We start from the raw sequence: 15,000 nt of genomic DNA on the forward strand, positions 1-15,000 counted from the left end.
ACACACGCATTAGGTAGGGTTTCTCCAGCAAAAAAGGGCTGGGTATAGGATGGGTTGATACAGGCATGGAAAAAGAAGGAAAAAGAGAAAAGACAAAAAGTTGATCATTTACATTCACTAATGTTTATCATTCTCTAATGTTTTACATTCACTAATGTTCTACATTCTCTAATGTTTTACATTCTCTTTGATTTAGAAATAAATGTACCGCTGATGATAGTGGGAATGAGTAGCAGGTGTCTTACAGATAATGTAAAGGATCCTGATTTTACAAATATATTATACTGTATACATTTATCATCTGTACATCATGTGAAAAGTAGGGGAAACAAGAGGACTGTCATCTAGCCCAGCCTAGTAAGTATCTCAGTGGATGTAACCTCTATAGTAGTGTCTTAGCCCAGCCTAGTAAGTATCTCAGTGGATATAACCTCTATGGTAGTGTCTTAGCCCAGCCTTAGTATCGCAGTGGATATGGCATCTATGGTAGTGTCTTAGCCCAGCCTTAGTATCTCAGTGGATGTAGCGTCTATGGTAGTGTCTTGGACCAGCCTTAGTATCTCAGTGGATATGGCGTCTATGGTAGTGTCTTAGCCCAGCCTTAGTATCTCCGTGGATATAGCGTCTATGGTAGTGTCTCAGTGGATGTAGCGTCTATGGTAGTGTCTTAGCCCAGCCTTAGTATCTCCGTGGATATAGCGTCTATGGTAGTGCCTTAGCCCAGCCTTAGTATCTCAGTGGATGTAGCGTCTATGGTAGTGTCTTGGACCAGCCTTAGTATCTCAGTGGATTTAGCCTCTATGGTAGTGTCTTGGACCAGCCTTAGTATCTCAGTGGATATGGCGTCTATGGTAGTGTCTTGGACCAGGGGTTGGGGAACCTGGGGCCAATCTGGCCCCAATGTTGATGTGGTGATGGTGGCTGGTGGGTGTATATATTGTATATTTGTACATAGTGACCAATGATGAACCCAGGGCACTACTAGCTGTTCCAATTCCTTTTACAGAAGGCTCTACACTTCTTTTCAATTTGACCCCAAGGCTAAAGAGCGTGATTTTTTTGTGGATAATAGACCATTTTAATGTGAATATTTTTGGATAGCAAAATAAATAGTTTTTTTGTTATTTTTTGAATTGCCCCTCGAGTTCAAGAGATGAGAAATATTTCAAATCAAGTGTTCTGAGTTTTTTTTACCACCATTCTATTACTATTCCATCAGTGTTGTACCATATGCGCAGATCCCTAGATTGTGGTTAAACAGACTTGTTAAAAAATAGTCATGGATGTTCTGATTATAAATAAAGTCAGAACAAATTCAAAACAAGATATTTGTTATTTATTGTAGTTTAAACATCATCATCACTTTCAGCACTGCCACAATGGCCGCGGTCTCTGAGACCTCAAGGATAAGGGAAGTGAAATTGATTGTAGGATAACAGGGGGGTTAACCAGTGATTTATCCGGGGACAGAATTGGAGAGATGAGATGGCTAGATATTGAGATCTCTGAAGCAAATTCGACCATCAAACACAGAAGTACAACTTTTGATCCCACTTCATATGAAGTTTCCTTATCACAGTGTCCTGATATTAAGTACTTCTTAAAGTACGTGCATATTATAACGCGGTACCAGTCATAAACCTTGCCCTTACCTGAACCCAAAGTGTGAGAACAAGAACTAATATAAAAAGTACACTGTATCTGTTAAGTGATTAAGTTATTAAGTATACACTACCTGAGGGCACTTTATACAAAGTGTGGCCCAGCTGTCTTTTTTTTCCGTCCACACCAGAACAAAGACACATGGACTATCACTTTGGCATCAGACGGGAGCTGAGCTGAACACATCAACAACCGAAAATCGGAGATAAGCCTCTTTTAACACACGCTCCCGGGAGCCGCTGCTTATCTTCCCGAGCCTTCAACATTTCGATGAGCACACTTAATGAGTCGGGCCTCACCCTGCCGCGGGCCAGCCGCTACACACACAAGACCGCAGACAAGACAAAGACACGTGACGGACAGACGGACGGACGGAGAGGGACGGACAGAATGAAGGGCCGGCGTTGTAAAGGGTACCCGTCCTTGCTAATCAGTCAGCGGGAGTGCGTGTCAGTGTGACTCACTCGTTTGGGGGACAAAGGACTGTGAGTCACAGGCTCTTGATAGACTTGCAACGATACTCGCTCCGTTCAGGGGAAATATGCGCGAGGCACGTCGGCATACTGCTGGATGCGGCCGATCCCATCGTGCTGGTGCTCAGAGCATGGCCGCTGACGAGCAGGACTGCTCTCCTTCTCTCCCGTCTCTTGCTTTTAGTTTCAGGATTTTTTTTGTTTTTGTTTTGTTGCTGGTGGTGTTTTATTTTTCTTTCTGTACGTTGTTTGGAAATCATGGCTTGCCTGTGGATGTTTGGTTGTAAACCAGCCAAACCTAACCACTCACTCTCTCTCTCTCTCTCTCTCTCACACACACAAATGCACTCACTGGGACACACACACACACACACACACACACACACACACACACACACACACACACACACACACACACACACACATGTACCCTGCTCCCCTCTGCCCTTCTGCTGAGGCGGTGAGCAGCACAAGGTGACTGTTGACATTAGGTGTAGCATTGCCACGCTGGGGCGACTCCCTCATTGCTTTTTCATGTACCGCCACGGCCACATTGGTCACGTTTCATAAACTCCCTTATTATTCAGCGGTGCAGGGTAATTCGGCAGCTGCCACCGCCAACACCCCCAAAGGAGAGAGACAGGCATGAGATTGGAGGCTGGGGGGGGGGGGGGGGGGGGTTGTGGCTGTGTGTGTGGGCGAGGGGGGGGGGGGGTTGTTTGCGACTAGAAGCATGAACCTGACTCCCTCCTGCCATCTACCCCTCCCTCCCCTCTTCTACTCCCCCTGAGCGCGTCCAATGGAACGGCAACCACCTCAGAGTGCGGGCGAATGCGAGCGCCGATCCTTTCCGATTTGCCTCAGCCCCCCCCAGTGCGTGCGGTGCAAGGTGGCGGAGGTGTTCGGGGAGGAGACTCTCCCCTCTCCCCCTGCACGCGGTTAATCGGCCCCGGCGTCCTGGAGGTTAGGCAAACAGAGATGTCAGCCGATGACACGGGCCCCATTACAGAGGGAAGTGAAGGGGAAAGAAGATAGAGAGAGTAGGCAGAAGGAAGAGAGCAGAGGAGGAGAGAATGGAGGAGAGAAGAGGAGAGGAGAGGAGAGGAGAGGAGCGGAGCGAAAGGCAGGGAGGGAGATCCATCAGCCCCGGCAGCACGAGTCCCTGGTGCCCCCCTGCCACACAGTCGAGGAGCCAGACGAATGGCTCCTGAGTGGGGCATATGTGGCGGGCGGACCCCGCCGTCCCTCCTGCACGCCCCTGTATATGTCTGCTGGCATGGGCCGGCGCCCGTAAAGAAGGCCAGGGCTGTCTTTTATTCCGAACAGGTGGCTGTGTTTGCTCCAGCCAAAAAAGCAAGAGAGAGTGAGGGGGAGAGAGAGAGAGCAAGAGGGAGAAAATCGTTCTTGCCTGCAGCTTTCCCCCCACCAGCTGTGTAGCAATAAAACACATTTATTTTGTGATGTCCATGTTGTCCCTGAAGTGCGATTCAGACCTACTGAATTCAGGGCAAAGGTATGGCGGGAGACCAGTGTTTGTACAGAGCACACAGCTCTAGATAAATAAAATAAATAAAAGCCTTCGAGGGGCTTTTCGTAAGTCTGGCTAGCTGTCGGCTAGCAAGCTAAATGATTTCATACTCCCTACCCCAAGCAGATTGGGGGCAGTGTACTGCTATGTTTATACACCCTCTACTTCCCCTTCCCCTTCGCAGAAGTTAAAAAAAAGGCCAAGGTGGGGAAGGCTGAAGGCTACATGTAGCATGAAAACATTTATATGATATGAAAGCTAAACTACCATTAGTGTCTCCATCAACCTCAATTGGTATTTATTGATATGTTACATTAACTAAGGCAAACGGACCCCTGTAGGTCTTCATTTAAGCACACAAGCTTCTGAACCGGCTGATAGTCTAACCAGTAATGTTAACAGATGGTGAACTGCTGCGCTACTTGTTGATACTAACTACTGGATAGCCATGCTTAGGTTGGTTCGTAAATTCAATCCAGCACACTGAATATGGATTGAGGCTCTGTAGTCCAAAAAATGGAGCATTCCATTTCTCCACGAATTGACCAACACTTCAAACAAACAAATAACTATCATTATTTAAGCCTCTGAAATAGGATTCTAGCTATTAAAAACACAATTCCTGACAGTGTGGACTTACGCCCGTGGCGGCATTCTTGCTTTGTCTTGCTGTTTCCAGTACAGTGACTCACGAGTGCATCTTGAGGTACAAAGTGGTCTTATGGCCAGAGAGGCTCTAGACGTTTAGCATGTTAGATTTAGTAGATATATGGGCAACACAAAACATAGGCATTTTTGGCATCACGTCAAAACTGTTATTTCTTCACATTCTGTTGCTATTTCTAGTTCATTCTTCCATTTAGCACCTTTAACACGGAAACTAATGATCTTGCTTTGTTTTCAATAGCTTTTTAAAATGATGTTTACTCCCACGGTCAACTGTGTTTTTATTTCCGTGTGAGTGTTCAGTGCAAATGCTTTTAATGGAAAAAAATAAAAATAAAATTCTAAATGACTTTGTGATGTATTTGACAGCAGTCACCATAAAATGCCATCACTGAACTGTTGGAACATTAAAAGGTGGCACAACACTTTATCAAACAATGACCTATTGGTTTAAATGCTGTCTGTCCAATTATAAATCATTTCAATTACTTCTGTAATAGTACCATTTCAACCAAATGAAACCAACGGGAGAGAAAAGTCACTGAGGACAAGTGTGTATGGGCTGCCTGTAAGTCCTCTAAGAGTGACAGGTGGCTTAGGTGTGGAAATGGGTTAACTTCCCCTTTAAGTGCAAGAATAACACTTATGCCTTTGTCAGGAAAAAAGACTGTGTCCTCGAAAGAGAATTCTTTCATAGAAAAAGAAGTGCATTCACAGAGCCTTTCCAATTCATTCTTCTCAGAACTTTTCTTTTGGGGCTGGGTGGGGTGGGGGCTTTTATTCAGTGGTTTTGAATTTGTCCTTTTCGATTTATTTAGCTCCTTCCTCTTTTCCCATCCCTAGTTGTTTTCTTCCCCTTAACTCAAATCCTCCCACCTGTGTTGTCTGGTGAAATGAGATTCTCCTTTGGTCAGCGCAATACAGAGCGCTCGCTGAAGCGTAAAATGTGCCACGGGGGTGCGGCGGCGGCGCCACATTATGGGCGCGCACAAAGCGTGACCCTCGAGGCGGCTCACCTAGCGGTATGGAAAAGTCTGATGCATCCCCGTAAATCTTAGCGCCAGTCGGAAGGGGTGAGCTCCGTCTTCAGGTCTGCCCATAGGTGCCAGTAATGGAAGGTCAAAGCAGGCTTCGGATGGACGCGGTGACAGGCCAGTCAATACGGTTCTGAAGCCTTTTCTGTTCAAGTGCCATGTTTATGTATGTTAAATCAGAGGGACCTTCACAATGACACCGCTGGACAGACAGTCCTCCACATTACCGCAGTCACCCAGAGGGACCTCAGCATCACCGCCACCAGTCGGAACGCAACAGCCAGCCAGAGGGCTAACACACCGTCACCTCACCAACCCCCGGAGACCAAGGCCCTATACTTCACCAGCCAAGACAGCCTCCCTAAGATGGGGCTTGGCGACAACATTGAATTCCCCAACACCTTGGGAGTTCTTAATTGTGTGCTTCAAAATAAAAGGCCTGCTGCCAAAGAGAGCTACGCAGTGTCATCACTTCCTGAGAAACCCAGGGGGTGATAAAAACACCTTGTGTCGCACTGGTTTCTATACCAAATTCCCCAGTTGGCCAGAGTCCTTTGAACAACTATAAATAATACAAATATTGTAGGGAAGTAGGGACGCCTATACTAAATACAAATAGCGCAGCTCTGATCTCTGTGATGTACATCAAACCGTCATCTCTGGATACTTTCAAACTTTCATTCCAGCACCCGCTTTCCCCTTTAGATGTGTCAATCAGAGTGATTCTGCATTCATTCTTGGCAGTGCTGCATTGTCGTCTGCGATTGAACTGACAAGCGGCAGCGCAGTTTTTGTGTTCGTATTAAATAATAGATTTGTGCATTTCAGATACCAAAGCAATTGAACAAATGTTTACAAAATACCTAAAGTTCTCTGTTTGTAGCAACCCCCTCCACATCGCACCCCTCCAACCCCACTCGATATTTGTCTCTCTTCTGAGGTAAAGTGGAAGAGGAGGTTACGATTTCTTGGCTGTTGTTAACAGGGATGTGAGCTTGTCTGAAGTATGGCCATCAGTCAAAATCGGACGCTTTAAAAGAGCAGTCTTGGGGTCAGTGGCGTGCATGTACTGCATTAGCTGCCTCCTCCATGTTCAAAACATTCTGATGGACCATGTTTCAAGAATGCATTAGCCAGGGCCAGAGGTTTGCATGTATTGTCAGGATGGGGACGTGATCCCCACTATCTAAAGTCAGCACAGCTCTGATGCTGAATGATAATGGCCCTTTCTCCTCCCGTTTGATGAATTATTAAAAGCCGAATTGTTTTGCAAACAAAACATATTTGTTAACAGAATGAAATCTGGGGTGAATGCTGGAGCTGTTATCAATATTTAATCTTGTCTGTAGACAACAATATCGCCTTTGGCCACTCTCTGGTGCATAATTAATGAAAAGGCGACAAAAAACCAACAAAATATATATGCCTTGCAACCTCTGAGCTGTCATGTTTGCAGAGGAGATCAAGACAAGCAATAGTAACATTGAGTTTCATGGTACTGTTTTTTTATCATGATGCAGGAGAAAGAATAAAATCTGCCTAATCTACATTATGTCGCTGAGTTCTCATGTGGTGAATTCCATCTTTATATAAAGTAGGATTTGAATGCAGATGCTGTTCAAATCCATAATTCAGCAAGATTTTGTATTCATTTAATTTTCTTTTAAATATCAAAATTACTTGAAAGGACTGTCACTGATCAACTTACTGCCTACCTATCCACCAAACAAATTTCAATCTGGCTTTCAGTCCTGTCATTGCACTGAAACTGCCTGACCTGAGTAATCAATAATCCGATACTGATTCTGACTTTAGACACCATAGGCCACAGCACACAGCACACTCCTTAGCCGCTTGGAGAATCATATTGGCATCCAGGGGCGGCGCCATCGTGGTTTCAGTCCGATTTATCAAATAGAACTCAATGTGTGATTAAGCAATATGATACGTGTGAGACTGGGTTTGGTAAAGAGTATCCTCACGGCTGTGATTTGGCCATAGGCACTAGGCTGGAGGCAGAGTACCGCAGGTAATCACAGCTGTGGAGATATCCTTTACCAACCCCATGAACACAACTGTCAGATTGCTTTCATACAACAGTTCTTACACCAACTAATTGAGTTTGAAGACACTAGATTTTAATTTGTCTATTCATTCTCCGCCCCAAAAAATGGTTCCAACCTGAGTTTTCAGTGTCAAGCGTTGCCAAGCAACTACAACTGTCACTCTCAAGTTGAGTCAGAAAGGCTATTTGTGTGCATTAATTCTTACACCCACCTGTTTTCACGTTACATGTTCAAGTCCTACTCCAATGGCTCCCTTTCCTCACTCAAAAACTGTCAGATGTAACGTAAAAAAAATTGCTGCTTGCTATTCTGCTCTCTCTGCTCACTCCATTTTGCTCTCATGAAAGAATGGAATGTTGACATTGTATTCAACAGTTAGATTATAGGAAACCTGGTGTGATTAATGATTGAAGAATCCAAGTAAAGTTGTTCCAGGATATCCTGGATATCCTATATTGTCCAGATGGATAGATAGATGGATGGATACTTTATTAATCCCGAGGGAAATTTAGGTCAGAAATGAGTATCGTTCAACTGGCTCTTACTGTTGTATGAGTCACAATAATCCCATCCCTGAATTTTTTTTTGTGTGAGGATGACGCCGTTTGGTTTGACAAAGTTTTGTGTGAGGATGACGCCGTTTGGTTTGACAACGTTTTGTGTGAGGATGACGGCGTTTGGTTTGACAAAGTTTTGTGTGAGGATGACAGAGGTTTTTCTGAGACTGAAGCCGTTTCAGCTGAGTCTGACTACTTTTGGTCTGAGACCTGACGCCTTTTCATTTGAGTGTGACACTTGAGTCTGAGATCTGAGGATGTCCTAATATGAACACCGTACCTGTGAATCGAATGATGAGTCTCAATCAGCAAATCGGCTAGTTAAAATGAGACTCATTCATGGACGGGGGTTAGGGGAGGTGGGCCGCCCATTTTATGACGTGGATGAGTCCCAAATGGTTAAGTCCATGTTAGCATTGGCCTTGCAAGGTTCAGGACGATTGTAATCAGCACGTGACTTTGTCAATATTAACATGATGGCATTGATGTGTTTCATAACAGTTCAGTCATATCATTAAGTTAAAAGCTAAAAAAAAAAAATTAAAAAATTTTTTTTGAGTGCAGCGCCATTATAATTGATATATGTAAATCTCTTCTGCTCTTACCAATTTTAAATTATAAAATGTTATAATTGGTTCATTAAAAAGTTGGCACTATAGATTGGATTTTGGACAAGATGGTTTCATTTCATGAACAGTTTAAAAACAATATTAATGCTTTTTTGGGAGACTGAATCATAGTTTCACCTATGTTCACAACATTTCCCTTCTCCTTCCCTCTCCTTCTTTTGGGCGCTACAGAGAGAGAAATTCAGCTTGCTTTGCAAACTATTCAGTTAAATTAGTAATTGTAACACTATGCCAAATTGTAACTATGTACTTAAATACTTAGGTGAGTTACAAGACTTGAATCCCGGGTCATAATAATCTAAAGGTAATAGATATTTTTTTTTTAGGACAATAGGAGGGTTAATAAAACTTCAGGTAATCCCATAGCCTTTGCCTGCCACGCCCCTTGTCTCTTGAGTGGCCATCCATTACATGTTAAAGAAGCACGTTCAGTTCAGACGTAGAAATGAACACCTACCTCTGTTAACTTCATTACCCGAGAACTTAGAACGTAGTCAAGTTCATCACCTTTTCGAACATCCCTTTAGCATTGATGTTTTTACTGTGGCTGTTTGTTTCATTAGTTTTTCCTTGATTGCTGTATGTTTTGTCCTATGCATTCTTTTTTTATGAAGTGTATTAGGTCCATGCTGCATGGTGACTCTGCACTTTAAATAAAAAATGATTTATTGGTTGAACTGATCAATCTGATTTACTTGACAATGTTTTTGACTGATGGGCTCTAAGTGTCAACCCTCACTTTGTAATTCCACCGCTGAATATTTTATTTCCCCGTTGAAAGGTTGCTCAGCGTCATTTCATTCGGCTTCAGACACTTCTGTGGAATACTAAGCTCTTGATTGGCTCACTCATGGAAATGTCACGGAAGAGGTGGGAGTGGCTCATGTCATGCCCGTTGGCGGCGGCGGCAGCGGCGGCAGCGGTGGTGTTTTGGCTCAACAGATCCAAAAGGTACAGCGTGCACGTGGGGGACGTTCGGTCACATGTCGGAACCGTGCTCCCTGTTGCGGCCTGTCATTCACACCAGCTGTCCTTGTCCCCCATCTGTCACTGTCAGGACGCCGCTGACGGTGTTTTTTGATGACTTCGGTTCAGCCCTTTGGTACCATGTCATACTCTTCCACAAGCTTGCCTGGTGCATTCATTACCTCGTTCGCTCCAAAGAGGCCCGCGCTCACAAAGCAGAGTCCCCAGTGGCTTGCCTTTTGTGAGCGCTGGTGCCTTGTGTCCCTTACTGACACCCTTCCCCACCTGTGTAATGGATAGAATGAATAAACGAGCACGCCTAAGGGAAAAAGCAAGGTCCTTCTTTGTGCTGTTCTAGGTGTTCGTCTAGGGCCGGCTCTTATTTTGGTCCCCATTCATGAACCTATTCAAGGCGATGAAGGTCAGCCAGCCTTTTGTATCGCTCTTCTAACATTTAAAGTTACCATCTCTAAATAAAATTTGTTTGCTCTGTGCGGGAAAATTACAGCCGCAGCCTAAGGTGGACATATTTGTTCATCGAACATGAGCGGCATTCATGTGCACCTATTTTAAGCTGTGATATTTTGTCTCGTGTATCCGACCGAAGTGCTACTCCGACTAGCTTCAGCAGCGGCGAATAGTCAGTCAGTCTGTTGCCATGTGGACAGAGTTTGTTTGGGAGGGTTGAAGGGAGGCTTTCACAGACCCAGACAGACTGGATAGAGGGGTAGAGGGGGGTAGAGGTGGATAGGGGGATGGGAGGAGCGTGCGGGGGGCGGGGGGGGGGGATGTTGGACGTGGGGAGGGATGAGGGATGGAGAGGTGCGCCATGGAAGCAGCCAGCGGAGCGGAGGAACATCTGCACGCAGTGGCACAGGCCTTCTGCTGCTACAGGCGCCCCCCGCCGCGTGGCGCTTCACAGCCTAGCAGGCTGTGACCTCCCAGAGGCTCCTGGGGAGCCCTACCTCTTAAAAGCCAGCTGTGCCTCCTCTCGCTCGCACACTCCTTCCCTGCCAAAACACTCCACTGTCCAGCTGTTCACCTGAGATGCAATAATAGAAAACCGCTTTTGGTATTATTTTTTTGTTTTTTTGTCCTCCCCATATCTGTCTTTTTTTTACATATCAAAAAGGCTTTCATGGTGGGTAGGAAGGAGTGTGTTTGTTGGAAAACTGACTGTTGATCTGCGGCGTGATTGCAGCGCTTACCTCTTTTTCATGGATGTGTGAGATGTGTCTCGCACATTTAAAAAAATGAAAACTTGTTTTATGAAGAGATTATGTGGTGATGACATGACTAAAATTTCAATCAAGCCTCCAGGTTTCAGGAAAGAATTTCAACACACTCGCTCAATATACCAGATGACACTTCCACTTTCAGGGGGGGGAAAAAAGCCTACCCACTCAGGCACACTTGCTTTTGATTTGTTTCCTCTGCCACCCAAGAGAGTCTTTACATCTTATTATTTGAGGTTGAAAACACTAAAGACTCCAGTGTTTTAAAAAAGGGAACTGTTGCACCTTCAGGAGAGGGGCATGAGTGTGTGTGTGTGTGTGTGTGTGTGTGTGTGTGTGTGTGTGTGTGTGTGTGTGTGTGTGTGTGTGTGTGTGTGTGTGTGTGTGTGTGTGTGTGTGTGTGTGTGTGTGTGTGTGTGTGTGTGTGCGCGCGCGCGTTTATATATGTGTGTGTGTGTGTGTGTATGTGTGCGTGGATGTGTGCGCGTTTATGTGTGTGTGCATGTGTGCATGTGTGCGTGTGTGTGCGTGCATGCGTGTGTGTGTGTGTGTGTGTGTGTGTGTGTGTGTGCCTCAATTCCATGTATTGATCTTCTTCAAAAGAGCACATTAAAAGGATGGCTCAGATTGACTGGGTCTCATGTCACATTCCACCTTCCTAAGTGAAACTGAACTTTATTTCCACATGAAAGAGAACAAAATGTAGTGTGTGTGTGTGTGTGTTTTTTTTGGTGTGTGAAGCACTTCCCTATTCAAATGATAATTTTTGGGGAGGGTAATTTTGGTTTGGCAGATGTGACTTTCATGATAGCCTGAGCTCATGGACTCCTTTTTTCACACTGATGAGATCTTGTGGTTGGAGTCAAGCGCTACTCTTGAGCAGAATACATTTGCGCAGCGTCAATGATAGGAATGTGATGATGTTGAGGAGCAGGAGAGACCATTCATTCACTTATTCAGAGTAATACCCTGATCTCTTTTCATGAGGCTGCTCCACAGTTGACACTATGAGTATGTAATTAGTTTTGTAGCATACAAAAATTAAAAATAAAAATAAAAAGGGCACAGTTCTCATCCATTCTGATCACCAAGGAAATTACCATTTGTTTCTCATCCATAAATGGCTGAGCCTCATTTGAGGCAGTGATTGATAGCATATCACGGCTGTCAGCGCACCCACACGAGCCGTGATCCAAGCAAACAGCCCTGGTGAAGAGAGAGAGAGGTTGTAGATGAGGGGGAGGAAGAGCGTTCTGTTCTGTGTGTGTGTGTGTGTGTGTGTGTGTGTGTGTGTGTGTACGCAGAGCGTTCAACCGAATCAGACGAACAGTCAACAAATAAACTCGCTTGCCAGCTCCGTCATGGCTGCCGTACGCGGAGTGTGTTTATTACTGGTGCTGCGTTTCAACGGTAGTCACCAAACAGCTCACTCCCCAAGTCCAAACAGCTCACTCCCCAAGTCCAAACAGTTGAAAAAAAATGGAGAAAAAAAAGAACCACCTGTCACTCTTCGTCTTCCCTTTTTGTATGGGCACGTAGTTATGCCACAAACCCATCTGTGATACTAGAAACATTCAAACACACACACACACTCTCTCTCGAACAGGAGAAAGCCCAGCAAGAGATTCCATTGTGACATACAAGTGGAACAGAACATTACGGCGGTCCATCTCTCATCACTAGCTGGTGATGGCGAGAGATTGACAGGAAATGAGTGGGCTGTGTTTACCTAGCTGACTGGCAGCGACGGCCCTCGGCATCGGCAGTATCGATAGTGTGGAGGCAGCACCCTCTGGTTGGGACAGAGATGCAGAGACAGGTAGTGTCGTCTAGCAGCCGTCATCTCTGCACACAGGGGGGGGGGGGGGGGGGGGGGAGGAGAGGAGGTGGTGGGGGTGAGCTGAAGAGACACCGGGATACGTGATCCAAGATACTTCTCTCTCTCCCTCTCTCTCTTTCTATCTCTCCAGACTGCGTGTGCAGTGCCATAGAAGTGGAAAAAAAAAAAATGTCCAGTTCAGTGATGGATGACTAACATGGCTCTGATTTATGACCCCACCCCGCATAATTTATGAGCGCGCTCGTTTAATTTGTCTGTGGCCTAATTCGACACCGTGCGTATGAATCACGGATATGAAATGATTGGGATCGTTCTGCGGCACGCTGGTCCTTCGCCGACACCGTCTCTTTTTTGGCACAGACACCTTCAATGTCATCTGTCCCGTCTACATAACCCGACAATTAAGCTAATAAGTGAAAATGGCACCTTGCCAATACAATTTTAATGAGCAACATGTACGTGTCGGGGACTTTCTCAGTCGGCCTCCAGCTGATAATGGCTGTGTCTGGTCCGACGTGTGACAGAGACAGAGGTGAGAAACGTCTACGAGATGAGGTCACCACTCTTTAGTACTAGGACTGACGTGTGTGTGTGTGTGTGTGTGTGTGTGTGTGTGTGTGTGTGTGTGTGTGTGTCCTCTCTCAGCTCCTGTTGATACATTTGTCTGAGAGGCGCTTCAGGTTATGTGTTGGCATTGTGTGGTGAGATGGTACGGTTTTTATTTTTCTAACTTTTTCATTGTTTTTTTTTTGTTGTTTTTTGAGGACAAACACTGCCATTGCCCTTATTTATTTATTTCCCCCCGGTTTCCCCTGCGGTCCGGCCTGTTGTTGATTCTTCCCACACAGGTCCGTCCTGTTCTTCTGTCCCTCTCACTTTTTTTCCTGACGGCCAAGAGGCCATCAGACAGAGGTCGAACTATCACAGCCCTGTGTTCCTGCACATTGAGGATGCCACTCATTACAGCCCCTCAATCCCCCGGTGACAGTAAGCCCAAGCTTTCCTGCCTCTCCCAGCGCGCCCCTCACACAGCCTGGCATTGTATGTAAAGGCTCCCTAATAGACCCCAGTGGGGCGTCATTTCTATTCCGCTCATGATGAAGACATTTTCTCCCTCACTAACACACACTCTCTCTCTCACACACACACACACAGTTTCTTTGGCTCACACACAGACACACATACACACACGCACACACACTTTCTTTTTCTCACACACAGACACACATACACACACACACACACACATACACACACGCACACACTTTCTTCTGCTCAAAACACGCACACACATACACACTCCCACCCCACTTTCTTTTCTCTCAAATTCTCAGTCTTTTTTTTCTTCTCTCACTCTCACTTACTTTCTCACATTCTCACTGCCTTGCTCTCCCTCTCCTCCAGCCTCCTCCCATCACTCCCACTCTCCCTCCCTCATCCCCTCTTCTATCTCGCCCTGTCTTCCCTGCCTCTGTCTCTTCTCTTTCAGCTCTGGATTCTAAAGGGAGAGGGTCTTCTCCCTGAGGGTGCCATTAAGGATTCTTCATGAATGTGTTGCTGAGCGTTCTTCTTTTTGGGGCAGATGACAGGCAACAAGCCAGCCTGCCCACCCTGTCTGCTCCATACCACACTGAGTCCCCTTCTTAACTCCAAGGCCAGTGATGGGACACCATTTTCATACCGCATCTCAACATTTCAGGTACACTCCTTTCACAATGCGCTTACGCAGTCAGTTAAAATATGTCTCCTAAGTTTGTCACAGCTCAGAGAAAAAAGGGGATTTGATGATGATGTTCATCCAGGCGCAGGTTAGTGACGAAACGAGCTCAAATACGATGCACGCACGGTCCTGATTCGTCTGATGCCAACACACTCTGTGATCCGCAACACTGAGCAACCCCCGCTGAGCCACCACACAATCTCTGCACGTTCCACTTCCACTCTCCACTAGGCCATCGCCTCCATGCCTTTTCTCTCTCCTTTTTTTTTTTCCTACCACCCCATGTACTATCTTTGGACCTCACATTCCAGCAGAGGTGTCGTAACTCGGGAGAGCAAACAAACCGGGCGAGATCTGGTGTTTGTAGGCGCCGATAGGGGTTTAAGTGCCCCGCTGGAAGGGGGTGCAAATGTAACAGCGAAGAAGCTGCCGGGGCTTTTTACCACATTCTGTCCCCATGAAATAAATATCAGACATTTAAAGCCGGCACAGCCTTGAAATATTCAGCATGCTTCTCTCAGAGCGAGCGGAGGCTCTGTGTTGCCGGTTCAGGGAGTGCAGTCATAGTTTAGCAGTAGTTGAGTAGCATTTAGCCCGAACCTTATTTTGGTCATTTAGAGTGCA

This window comes from Clupea harengus, chromosome 20 (genome assembly GCF_900700415.2).
Source record: "Clupea harengus chromosome 20, Ch_v2.0.2, whole genome shotgun sequence".
NCBI classification, from domain to species: domain Eukaryota; kingdom Metazoa; phylum Chordata; class Actinopteri; order Clupeiformes; family Clupeidae; genus Clupea; species Clupea harengus.